This window comes from Sciurus carolinensis, chromosome X, assembly GCF_902686445.1.
Source record: "Sciurus carolinensis chromosome X, mSciCar1.2, whole genome shotgun sequence".
Classification (NCBI taxonomy): domain Eukaryota; kingdom Metazoa; phylum Chordata; class Mammalia; order Rodentia; family Sciuridae; genus Sciurus; species Sciurus carolinensis.
This window is the reverse complement of record NC_062232.1, coordinates 87,398,843-87,413,287: the sequence shown is the minus strand read 5'-3', so window position 1 is coordinate 87,413,287 and position 14,445 is coordinate 87,398,843. Positions and strand designations below refer to the sequence as shown.

The window sequence follows — 14,445 nt, the reverse complement described above, 5'->3', positions numbered from 1 at the left end:
GACAGAAGGGATAAAGAAGGACATTTCATATTGCTTATAAGAATCATATGTCAACAAGACATGACTAACGTAAATATTTATGCCCCCCAAAATGGAGCATCTATGTACATCAAACAAACCTTTCTCAAATTCAGTAATCAAATAGACCACAACACAATCATACTGGGGGACTTTAACATACCTCTCTCACCACTGGATATATTTTCTAAATAAAAACTACACAAAGAAACTATAGAACTCAATAAAACAATCAGTAATTTAGACTGAACAGACATATATAGAATATTCCATCCATCAACAAGCAAATACACTTTTTCCTCAGCAGAACATGGATCCTTCTCTAAAATAGACTATACTTTATGCGACAAAGCAACTCTTAGCAAATACAAAAAAACAGAGATATTACGTTGCATTCTATCAGATCATAATGCAATGAAATTTGAAATCAACGATAAAATAAAAAATAGAAGTTACTCCAACATCTGGAGACTAAATGATACATTATTAAATGACAAATGGATATCAGAAGACATCAAGGAGGAGATAAAAAAAATTCTTATAGGTAAGTGAGATCACTGATACAACATACAAAATCTCTGAGACACTATTGGGCTCGGGTTGTGGCTCAGTGGTAAAGCACTTGCCTAGCATATGTGAGGCACTGGATTCAATTCTCAGCACCACATATAAAAAAATGAATAAAATAAAGATTGATCAACAACTAAAAATATATATATATAAAGAAAATTGAGAAAACATCTCTGGGACACTATAAAGGCAGTGCTAAGAGGAAAGTTCATTGCAATGAGCTCCTTCATTAAAAGAATAAAATGTCAACAAATAAATGACCTGACATTACATCTCAAAGCCCTAGAAAAAGAACAAACCAACACCAAAAGTAGTAGAAGACAAGAAATAATTAAAATCAGTACTGAAATCAATGAAATTTAAAAAAATTATAAAATGACAAAACAGAAAGTTGATTCTTTAAAAAATAAACAAAATTGATAAACTCTTAGGCACACTAACAAAGAGAAAGAGAAATAAGTTTCAAATTACTAAAATTTGTGATGAAAAAAGAACTATCACGACAGACACTACTGAAATAAAGAAGATAATTAGAAACTATTTTGAAAATTTATACGCAAATAAAATAGAAAATTTCAAAGACACCAGCAAATTTCTAGAGACAGATGATATACAAAACTGAATCAGGAGGACATATACAATTTAAACAGATCAATTTCAAGCAAAGAAAGAGAAGACTCCATCAATAGCCCACAAACCAATAAAAGCCCAGGACCAAATGCATTCTCTGCTGCTGCATTCAAAGAAGAACTAATACCAGCACTCCTCAAATTATCCCATGAAATAGAAGAAGAGGGAAACCTTCCAAACTCATTCTGAGAGGCTGGTATTACCCTGATACCAAAACCAGACAAAGACACAGAAAGGAACTAAAACTTCCGACCAATTCCCCTGATGAACACGGATGCAAACATACTTAATAAAATTCTGACAAATTGCATACAAAAATATATTAAAAAGATATTGCACCATGATCAATGGGGTTCATCTGAAGCATGAAAGGTTGGTTCAACAATCAATAAACGTAATTCATCACATCAATAATCTTAAAGATAAAAATCATATGATCATCTCAATACATGCAGAAAACACATTTGATAAAATACAGTGCTTGTTCATGTTCAAAACATTAGAAAAACTAGGGATAGTAGGAATATACCTCAACATTGTAAAAGCTATTTATGCTGGCAAAACTGGAAATCCATATGTAGCAAAATGAAAGTAAACCCCTATCTCTCACTCTTCACAAAAATCAACTCAAAGTGGATCAAGGACCTAGGAATTAGACCAGAGACCCTGCACCTAATAGAATAAAAAGTAGACCCACATCTTCATTATGTCAGCTTAGGACCTGACTTCCTTAACAAGACTCCTCAAGTACAAGAAATAAAATGAAGAATCAATAAATGGGATGGATTCAAACAAAAACACTTCTCAGCAAAGGAAACAATCAGTAGCGTGAAGATAGAACCTACAGAATGGGAAACTGTCTTTACCACATACACCTCAGATAGAGAACTAATCTCCAGGATATATAAAGAACTCAAAAAACTTAACACCAATAAAACAAATAACCCAATCAGTAAATGGGCTAAGGAACTGAACAGACACTTTACTGAAGAAGATGTACAATCAATGAACACATATATGAAATAATGTTTAACATCTCTAACAGTTAGAAGAATGCAAATCAAAATTAATCTTTCATCTCACTCCAGTCAGAATGGCAATTATCAAGAATACAAGCAACAATAAGTGTTGGTGAGGATGTGGGGAAAAAAGTACACTCATATATTACTGGTGGGACTGCAAATTGGTGCAACCACTCTGGAAAGCAGTATGGAGATTCCTCAGAAAACTTGGTATGCAACCACTATTTGACCCAGCTATCCCACACCTTGTTCTGTACTCAAAGGACTTAGAATCAGCATATAACAGTGATGCAGTCACATCAAATTTATAGCAGCCCAATTCACAATAGCTAACCTGTACAACCAACCTAGACACCCTTTGGTAGACGAATGGATAAAGAAACTGAGGTATATATACAAAACGGAATATTATGCAACCTTAAAGAAGAATGAAATTACAGCATTTGCAGGTAAATGAATAGAGTTTGAGAATATCATGCTAAATGAAATAAGCCAATCCCATAAAACCAAAGCCAAAATATTTTCTCTGATATGTGGATGCTGATTCATAATGGGGTAGGATCAAGGGAAGAATTGGGATTTATATATTGTCAGAGGGGAGTGAAGGGTGGGGAGGGAGTATGGGGCTGGGAGAAATAAGAAAAAAATGTAATAGAAACTATACCTATCAATTTGTATTAAAATAAAACATTTATTTTTTAAGACAAAGTAAAATTAACAAAACAAGCACTCAATGGACCTGAAAAAATGTTTGCAACATAAATTATCAACAAATGGCAACTGTCATTAATAGACAATTACACATATAAATTGCTAGAGAAAGGAAACTATCAAATAGAGAAATGGGCAAAAACTACAAATAGGCAATTCAGAGAAATAAATATGTAAATAGGCAATCAATATATGAGAAATCACTCACTCAACTTCATTAGCTGTTAGGATAAAGAAAACACAAAGAAAAAACAAATTTCATTAAAAAATACAGAAGTGGTAAAATCTCATTTAAAACCATGGTTAATAGTCAAAGTATATAGAGGTATATATATACAAAAATTTAAGTCTGAGCTTTGCATGTGTAGACTTATTCCCTTTAAGGGTATCGTATTATTTACCTTATAATTCTATATGAAGTAACCATCTGTTGGTCATATTTGTTGAAAATATTTTCCAGGTCCATTAAATTTATATAAATATAAATATAAATATAAGTATAAATATAATGGACATATGCAGAATTCTTGTTTTTGGTTTGTTCCTTTGTATATGACTTGACTTTAGCCCTCTGGTAGACTGATGAGAACACTGCAACACTGCAAAATGTGCTAACTAAAAAGTCACCATTTTTGCATACTACCCAGTTAGATTAGCATAATAATCATCTGCTGAGGAATTAACTTACCATTGTAGCAATATGCTTTCATGGAGATGGTTGTAGATATTAGCAACCTACTAAAAAACAGTCTTTATGCTAAATTTGGGTTAAGAAAAAGAAAAGTAAACACTGAACAGTCTCTTAGATTTCAGCTAAGAGGTTCTTGGTCCAATACATAACAGTACTGCCATCTAGGTCACTTTTCTAGTGCACATATCTCAGCATTATGTCTCAGACTCAGAGAAGATTATTTGTAATAAGTAGGCTTGATTTATTGGATGTTTAAGACATGACAAGCATAGCACTTATGTTTTACAGTCATTATCTCATACGAATTCTATGAGGATTCTATTAACATCTCCACTTTTCACATAAAAAAATGAGGCCCAGTGCGCTGCGGTTGTGGCTCAGTGGTAGAGCACTTGCCTAGCATGTGTGAGGAACTGGGTTCAATCCTTAGCACCACATATATAAATAAATGAATAAAATAAAGGCCTAAAAAAATGAGGCCCACAAGAGTGTGATTTCTTCAAGGTGGAGTGGGACTCGGATCCAATTCTGTGGAATTTCAAAGGTACAGTGGTCTATAGAACAGGTGAGTACATTTTTTTTCTTCAAATGGCCTTATGGTAAATATTTTCGGATTTGCAGGTGATAGAGCCTCAGTTGTAACTACTCACTGTGCCATTGTAACACAAAAGCAACCAGAGACAATATGAAAGCAGGAGAGCATAGCTGTGTTCCAAATAACTTTATTTGCAGATGCTGAAATTTGAATGGCATTTGCTTTTTCATTTATGAAATATTGCTCTTCTTTTCATTTTTCTAACCATTTAAAATGTAAAAGACACTCTTTGCTTGTGGATGATACAAACACCAGTCCCTGATCTATGCTATCTCAAAGATTTCAGAACTTATCATCCGCATAATTGAAGGACTTCAACAACCACTCTACTTTCTCTTAACTCAAAATAGGTTGGTCATTGCGGGCTCATGTCTAAGACTTTTTTGGAGTTATTTTTCTATTCAATACCATACATGTACTGTTTTTATCTGGCACAAAGTTATGCTGTAATAAGGATCCATTCAAATATTCTAGCATTCAGTGAACAAGCCTGCATTTATTGGATTCTTTTATTTTTTAAACCTGGCTCTTCTTTATTTCACATACCACGCCAAAGATTTGTCCACTTTGCCAACATTTGTTCTATAACATATTCATCCTCCAACAGCTTGGGGCATCTTCTACACAATTAACAACTCTCATAAAAATAATAAATATGTAACTTTTAAGATATTATAGTGATTGAAAGATTATACTAGTGTCAATGATTTTAACAATGGAAAGTTTTGCTAAAAGGCTCTGAAACACTGCAGTACATTCCAAGACATTCCTTTTTTTAATTCTTGATTTCTGTAAAATTATCATTTTGCCCTGTGTCCTTCAATATAGAGACAGTAAGATACATGGCAGCAAAATCTTGCTCTTTAGTTCCTGGCACAGTACCTGACACATAGTAGGTACACACTTATGGAAAAACTGAATTATTCAATAAAATGCTATAAAGTCAATGATTTTTGGAAGCTTATGATTGAAGAAAAACAGGAGATGCTTCCAAGACTTTCTTTGTAGGGAAATATCTGATAGGCCAGAAAACTACTTGACAGTGTTACTTACTCATCTTCCACATGTTCTGGTGGTTGACATGGTGGTATCTTTCCAGCTAGTCAATCTTTTGAAGATGAGGATTTGGGTCAGAGTTATCTTTTGTCAAGCATAAAAGCAAAGCTATTTCTCAGTACCTGTGGGCTTAGTTTTGTGTCCTGCATACTCTGTTATTTGAGTAAATGTGGGGAAAGAGTTTAATAAGACTAAAATTATGAATGTAGTTTCCTTGTAGACTTCTTATCTGCAGATTTCAGTATTTTATCAACTTTCTGGTGTAAATATGCCTCTCATCAGAAGATGGGCAGAGTATTGTGAATAGTTCTGAACAAACCTCTCACCGTTAACTTACTGGAAATTCAAAATCTATGTCCTACAGTTGATGGTGGGTCAGAAGTGTCTGTCACTTTGAGAAAAAAAGGAAAAAGGAAAAGAAAAGGAAGTAGGAAGTGGGAAAAAGTTATTTCACTAAAGAAAAACAAAGAATCTATCTGCCATACTTTTAGAGACGAATGGACCATTCTAAGTAGGAAAAGGTCATGGAATGATGTTTGACTTTCTTGGAAGGAAGTGGGATTAATTCATTTAGACAGTTTATGGAGCACTCATTATATGACAAATAGACAAAAACAATACCAGTGTGTTTTTACAAGTGGTAGGAAAATAATAAAAAGGATATGAGAAAGAATATCAATAAAGGGAATGGACCTTTTGTAAGTTAGTCAGACAATTATCAGTGAAACAGTGATATTTACTGAGAATGCTACCTGATAATTAAATCTTATACTTCATTTTGTTCTATTTTAATCCTCTTTCATTGGCTTGTGGGGAAGCTTTTCTAAATAAGAATTTTCCCCACTAATGTAATAATCTTCCTTAAACATTAAGGAGCAGTTAGCAAAGTGCAGAATGGAAGAGAACTGACATTTATTAAACATTTGCAAAGATATTCTCCCACTCTGTAGGCTCTCTCTTCACATTGCTGACAGTTTCCTTTGCTGAGAGAAAGCTTTTTAGTTTGAATCTATCCCAGTTGTTGATTCTTGCTTTTATTTCTTGTGCTATGGGAGTCCTGTTAAGGAAGTCTGATCCTAAGCCAACAAGTTGAAGATTTGTACCTACTTTTTCTTCTATAATAAGGGAAATGCAAATCAAAACTACCCTAAGATTTCATCTCACCCCAATTAGAATGGCGATTATCAAGAACACAAGCAACAATAGGTGTTGGTGAGGATGTGGTGAAAAAGGAACACTCATTGCTGGTGGGGTCGCAAATTAGTGCAGCCACTCTGGAAAGCAGTATGGAGATTCCTCAGAAAGCTTGTAATGGAAACACCATTTGACCCAGCTAACCCACTCCTTGGCCTATACCCAAAGGACTTAAAATCAGCATACTACAGAGATATAGCCACATCAATGTTCATTGCTGCTCAATTCACCATAGCCAGATTGTGGAACCAACCTAGATGCCCTTCAGTTGATGAATGGATAAAGAAACTGTGGCATATATATACAATGGAATATTACTCCGCAATGAAGAATGATAAAATTATGGCATTTGCAGGCAAATGGATGAAATTGGAGAATATCATGCTAAGTGAGATAAGCCAATCTCAAAAAACTAAAGGACGAATGATCTCACTGATAAATGGATGAGGACATATAATGGGGGGTGGGAGGGGTTAGCATTAGGTTTAGGGTTAGGTTTAGGGTTAGGGATAAGGAGTGTGGTAAGAATGAAGGAAAGAAGGACTGTATAGAGGGAAAAGAGGGGTCGGAGGGGTGGGGGGGAAGGGAAAAAATAGTGAATCAAACATCATTGCCCTATGTAAACATATGATTACACAAATGGTATGCCTTTACTCCATGTACAAATAGAGAAACAACATGTATCCCATTTGTATACAATAATAATAAAAATTAAAAAAAAACATTTGCTCTAAACTCTTCTCTTTGCATATATTATTTCATTTCATTCTTATAATATTCCTGTGATACCTATGCTAATTTTTTCTGTTTGGTGGATGAATAAACAGAAATTCAAGATGGCTAAATAACTTTCCCCAAAGTAACATAGGTGTCTGGGATTCAAAATTAAATTTGTTTTACCTCTAACATTTATTCTCTTTCCATTGTACCATGATGCTATCAAGCTGTGTAAATTAATTCATCAAGAATAATAATTGCTACCATTAGTGAGGAGGTACTACACTAACAGATGTAGACACATTTCATTTAATCTTCAATTGACTACTGAAGGATGTACTAACCCATTGTACATATGAAAAATTAAGGCCTCAGTAACTTAAATAACAAGCTCAAGTCACATGAATAGTCAACTATGGATACTTAATTTCACCATGTGATGATTTTGAGGACTTTATCACTTTTAAATCTTTAGACTTTTGATTAGACCTGTCTGATGTTCCCATATGTGGTTCTGTCCTGAAGTCAGGTTAAAGGAAATATTAGTCATTTAATTGAGTCCTTATATTTCTTCAGTCAAGGTCCAACTGCTCTGGGACTGAAGTGAAGCAGTAAAGCAAGATCACTTTTTTAATATAAAATAAATGGAATAAAAGAGGATATTGCTTGTATTTCTCTTTTGTCAAAAACACCATTTTCCCAGGAAACATAAAAATATACTAAGTCACATTAGATCTAAGCAAGGGAATGAATTATAGCTGTGGAAAGATTGAAAATGCTTGCTAGTGAACTTCCCTTCCTTTTAACTATAGCTGTTGATACACTACTTTTAGATTTTAACATTTTGCACATGGGGACAAAAGTTTTGCTGTTTTATCAAAGTAACAAATTCTTACAAACCTTATTTACATAAGAGTTGGAGAATATCTGAAATAGAAGGCAGAGGGATTGTGAAGTTGAGCGTGCATTTAGTTCTGCATTGATCACTATTCATGCATCTCCTCTCTTCATCCACATTGGAGGTGCTCCTTCATCATTCATATCTTCTTCAATAACCTGGGTTATTGTCTGCATTTTCACCTCCACAAGACCTTCTCTGAAAAAAGAAGCTGATAAATTCTTCAGAAAAAGACCACTAAAGCTAAATATAATACGCTTATTCACCTTGGAGGTGATAATAGTTTAATGTATTGTGAAACTACTCTATTCCTGACACTGTGACAAATATATTATTTCATTTTACCTATGTGATAATTAAATGGGGAATTATTATTATAGTAATGTCACTCTTATTTTATAAGTTTGGGAAAATGGGCACAGAGAGGGTCATTTATTTTTCCGAGGTCATTCATTTAATAAGTGATATAGAAGTGATTGCAACATGAGTCTGAATGACTCAAGGCTGTGTTTTTTATTTATTTTGTTTTACAATTTTTTAGTTATAGATGAACACAATACTTTATTTTATTTATTTATTTTTACCTGATGCTGACAATTGAACCCAGTGCCTCACATGTGCTAGGCAAGCACTTTACCACTGAGCTACAACTCCAGCCCCTCAAGCCTGTGTTCTTAATGAATTATGGTAGGATCTTAAGAAGAAAGAATAAAGCAATAACTGGGAATGTAGGTATTAGTAAGATAGATGAGAGAGGTATTTGTGGGTTGATGGGCAAGTGAAATGGGAAGGAGACAGATGGTATTTTCATGATATCCTAATATACACACCATGAATTAGGATGCATATTCCACTCACAATTCATAATAACAAAGAATACCTCTTCCAAGCCCAATCTTTCTTTTTATATCATTGAATTAATGTAAGTATAATATTTTGTTCTATTCATTAATTATCTTGCCTGGTTCTATTGCTAAATAGCACCTTTTGTGGGAAAGGGGAGATCACCCCTCCTCAGATAATTACTACCATATATTCCAAGGTGTTTAAACATTTATACTACTAGACACTAACCTTTAATTTGATAGTAGTTTTTGAAGGCAAATAAACTTTACTCAGTGGTGCAACAGAATTTAAAAGTGTAGTCATCTATTTTCTTGATTTGTGGATTCTACCTGTTTTGACCATTGTGCTGTCATCAGTGTTCAAGTGAATGAAATAGTCCTCATTGCTTCATTATGAATTGTATAGTATAGGCATGGATTTTCAGATCTTAAGTTTTAATGGTCTTGCATCAACAAGGGGGAAAGACACTGACTTTTCCTTCTTCATGGATCTTCTGACAAAGAATGTTGCTAGTATATCTGCCATTTATATACCCTTACTTCAAGACGATTTTAACAAATTTCTCTTAAACACCTGAGTTTATTTCAACGGATTCCACCAAAAGGAAGTTGTACAATTTCTCTGTCTCTTCCTTTCCCTAATATTTCCCATTAGACCAGCCAAGTTGAAACAGGAAGACCTTAATACATTAATCATATTGTACTCATTGTCTGTCCCATTGCCTTAGCCTGGAATGAGCTTCAGGTCTCACTCATATTATTTGTTAATCATATGGAATGGGACTTCCTGGTATTTTATTTTGAAATATTTATCCTTTCTTTCATGTAAAAGTAGCCTGTCTCACAATGTTTCTGGGTTTTTCAAGAGGGCCATGTGTACCTTTCCAGCATGAGATTAGTCTCCATGCTCAAAACACAACATCCCAACATTATTTCTCAACTACTACTGGTCATTGGAGGATTGCTATTTGTCTTTACAAATATACTCACATGCTGAATTTTCCTTTAAGGGCAATTCTCAATATTTTCAGAGTCTTGTGGAGTTACCAAATTCTTTGATTAATTTTTTGTCTTGTTGGGCTAGAATTAATCTCCCTTGGGTTTATGCCCTTGGCCTGGAATTTAATTTCAACAATGCAAATGAGGATCTCAATTAATGGAAGCATTTCTGTTTTGGTACAATATTTTAAAAATATTATTTAAATATTTTACACTTATAAATTAAAATTTAAATAGTAGCATATAAATTTACATTTGAAGTGTTTTCAAAACAAAGACTTTACCAAAAGAAGAAACCCTGCAAGTCAAGTTTGTATTAATAAATAAATACTACATTTTATTGATTTTGTTAAATTTTAAAGGGAAAAAAGTATACTTGGGTCCATTTAATGCAGCCTCACTTTGGTATATAGCTATTTGTTTTTTAGTGTCCAGTTTATAAACATTCACTGACATTGAAGGGTCAAATGTATTATATAATATATGTATTGTTATAGAATCAGGATATCCCAAGTTGCAGTGAAGGAAAAATGTTCCCTAATTATATACCTTTGTTCTTCTCTAAATGTACAATTTAAATATATATCCCTGATATCTAAATGTTTTCTGCAGGCATTCTTACAGAAAACAAATCATTCTATTTTGATTTTGTTTCAATTTCAGTTGAGAGTTTCAAACATTTTCTCCTATGTTTATTTGGTTGCTTCCATTATGCTGTCAATATTACTGTTTGTTTGAACTGTTGGGACACATGGCTGTTGGCAATGTGATAGCAGCAATTTTACGAGGAATTGAAGGATTTTGCTGATCTCTACTCTATCTGTATATGTACACTTGGCCAGATAACTGGTTTGGGGATTGAAACAGGAGGCTTAACTCTGTTATAAAGGGGCACTCATTTAAAATGAATAGTTTTACGTAACTGAATATTACATTATATGTTTGCTATGTTCTGGTTAACATGCACCCTTCTGTTAAGCAACAATAGTTGCCCTAGTTTTCCTTCCTCCTTTTTGTTCTTGGTGCTGGGAATTGAACTCAGGTGTGCTTTACAACTGAGCCACATTGCCAGTTATTTTAATTTTTAATTTTGGACAGGGTTTCCCTAAGTTTCTGAGGATCTTACTAAGTTGCTGAGGCTGATCTTGAACTTGGATCTTTCAGCTTCAGACTCCTGAGTCTCTGAGATTACAGGAGTGTGCCACTACACCCAGCTATCTCGGCCTTCTTATGAAGAAAAATATCCTTAATTTTCCCTACTCTAAAATACTACTTGATCATGTTTATTTGAAAATGTATTTTTGGGTATGGGAAGTGGGGAATCTATGTTATTGGGAGATTGTCTTTCTCCTCTCAAACTCTGATTAGTATTGGATTTTAAATTTCTTGCCTAGTGAAGTCCTTGAGACTATATTTTTATTATTGTAATTGCTTTGTTGTATAGTATAATGTAATTCATTGACTTTAAAATGGCTCTGTTCTTCAGTAATTTGTACAGCCATAGCAGGAGCACCACTATATGTAGGCATCCAGGCTGTGAAATGAAATTTGCTGAAATCCCTCCTTGTCCCACAATGGCTTTCTAACTGACCTGCTCCAGTTCCTGAAATTCCCACCATATCCTTTCATTCCTTGGACTAAGTCTTTATTGAAATCTTCTCCTAAAACATGTAAACATCTGGGGGGGTGTAATAACTCATCCTAAGTTTTAAATTCCATAACTTAACTGAATTTATCAAATTATATCTAGTAGAAAACAGGCTACTAAAAGAATGGGACTCAGGATGAAGAAGTTTTACTAGGAAAAATGGAGGAATAAAATATTTTGAATATGTCCGGGTTTGAGGAAGCAAACTGGGAACCCAGGTTGGAGAAATCCAACAATTTTGTCAATTGATCCTAATTCAAAGCACATTAAAATAACATAAACTTGTTTACATTACAACATATTGCATTAAACATTGCCCATCTCAGTGATTCTCACAGTTTTGTTGCTGTTCTGTTTTTATTCAACATTGTTTTCCTCCCCCTTTTTCCACTTTGAAAACCATGTTGGAGGTCTTTCCTTCTTTTTTCCGTCTCTTTTAAGACTTGTTTTTTGAGGTATTCTCTTTAAGGCCATTTAAATCTATTAACTTTTTCTCCCCAAATGGTTTCTAACCTTTTACAGAGAGATGAAGCTGAAACTTGTTTACCGATAGGTTAGGGCATCCAGAAGAAAAATGAGAAAATAGCTCTGTTTTAAAAGCTACTTTTGTAGCTTTTTAAAAGTATGTTTTAAAAGCATTCAAAGACTAACAGTGAATTTTCTTAATTTTTTGCCTCTCAAACAAGGGAAATTCTATCTGCCTGCTATCTTTGTAACTCACTGAAGTGAAAAGTTATAGGAGACTTTAACTGTCTCTGCTCAAAGGTTAACATCTTTCTTCCAATCAATAGAACTTAAATAATCAGGCTTGTATCATAGTTTCCAATTTCTTTCCTTTCAGGTCATGGTGGTCTCCTTCCTAAGCTTCTTGGGTGGCATTTTAAAATGATGGTTAAGAAATGAGACTAAGTGGTGTACAAGACTGCTGACTGGGAGGAGAACTTTTCAACAGAAAGAAGCAAGGACTTGGACATTCCAGAAAAAAAAATGTAAAGCATTTTATATTTATATCTGAGTTTATTGTTGGGAATATAATACCTGCCTCCTGGGTTATTACAGGAATTAACTGAGCTAATGAATGGGAAACACTTTGTATTAATGAATGGCACAAATGTTATTCCGAAATCAGTCTGCCAGTCTCATCTCTGATTCTCTGTCTCTTTCTGTTAAATCTTTAATACTCTCCTTTACTCTTTCAAACTCCAGAGAGAATCATTGTATCTTTTTCTTCTTTGACTGAGAATCTCTTGACTAACCTTCAGTTCTGGAGTTAAGCCCTCTTGGATTTGATTCTGAATTCTGCCATATCTGGTTATGTTTTATTAATATACAAGTCACTTCTACAGGCCTTGATTTCTGTTCCTATAAAACAAGGCTAATGATATATATCTAACAGAAATATCAAGAAGATTAGATATGATGACATATGAAAAGCATGTGCATAGTTCTTGGAACATAGTAGGTATTTTGTACACTAGTTCTACTATAGGTAGCCACTGAAAGCACAAAGGAAACTGTCCAAGTAGAACCTCTACTTCTTCCTCTTACTGACTCCCACTTTTTTAAAGTGACAAGGACTCCTTAGTAGTTTTTCTGGATTTTGCATTTTGGTTACAAAAGCAGGTATATTTACCCTGGAATCTGAAATAAGCATATTCTGCAGCATTGCTCAGTTCTCCTCATGGGTCACTTGTGGAACTGCACACTTACTGGAAGAAGCTGACCTTCACAGAGAGAGGCCCATGCTCTTTGGTTAAGGTTATAGGAACAGCTGTGTACCCGGTGAAAGCCTCCAAAGAAATGCATTGGCACTTATGATAAGCTTTTCTCAGCATGTTGACATTTCTATTGGCTTCAAATAGCCCTTGATATTTTAATACATTTAGGCAGTTGATAGGCCATTTCCTAGCAAAGTTGGACTTAGCTATAACAGAGCCTGGTGGTTTCCATATGTGAACCTTAATACATGAATTATCTTCCAAGGTTTACTTTTAGAATGCTTGACAGGCACATAAATTTACTTATATCAACCTCATCTGTCATTATAATTCACAAATGAGGTTTTCATGTCTCAGTGATATCCTTGCTCTTCTAACTAAGCATCATCTTCCAAGTATCCCATATGCTCTAGATTTCTTTTGTCCTTTAGGATACTCATGGAAGCTCTGTAAGAATTAAGGGGCTGTCAAAGTTCTACTACAAACATAGTTTTATTACTGATGTGGAGCAAAGGATAAAGAACATATCATAGAAGTTATAGCCAAATCTAAGCCTTCTTACATTGTAGCCCAGTTATGAACATTTTTCTGTGATGTTTTGTAAACATTAAGAACTTATATGTCCACCCAGCTTTTAATCATAATTTTGATGGCTTCTGCAAAGCAACTAAATGGAGGTGATAAACTTAACATACAAGACTATAGATAGATTGATTATGGGGCCTTTAAAAACATTCTCCAAAACATATACCATGGAATTCCAAGACCTTTATTCTCCCAAAAGATTCCTACCAAGTTTATCCATAAATGAGGAATTATTAAAGTCCAGTCTATGTTCAGTGCATACAATAATGAACATATTTCTTTTTGAACTCAACTAGATATAGAGGTAAAAGTAATACGAATGAATTAGGATTTTTTCCCATTTTCCTTCCCTTCTGTCACCAATGAATGATCTGTGTCCCCACTGTCATAAGAGAGTCATGTGGAGGAAAAAAGGGTTAGAGGAAAAGATATTTTAAAAAACTAGGAGGCAGAGAATAGAGAAAACATGATGTTAGGCACCCTGTGCAGGATGTCTCAGTGGGATTTGGGTAGTAAAAGGAAATCAAATTTGGAACTAGGAGCCCAAG

The 14,445-nt window shown here is 34.2% G+C and overlaps 1 long non-coding RNA gene across 7 annotated transcripts in view; it reads left to right on the top strand.

Moving 5' to 3' along the window:
• Positions 1–12,927, top strand: part of LOC124971982 (uncharacterized) — a 192,954-nt gene extending 180,027 nt beyond the window's left edge. For 6 of the 7 annotated variants that reach the window (XR_007106413.1, XR_007106414.1, XR_007106415.1 and 3 more), the window contains one exon: positions 12,436–12,927. This is a non-coding gene — a long non-coding RNA (uncharacterized LOC124971982). The remainder of the gene's footprint in view (positions 1–12,435) is intronic. The other variant, XR_007106411.1, reaches the window with a different exon arrangement.
• Positions 12,928–14,445: the final 1,518 nt, after the last annotated feature.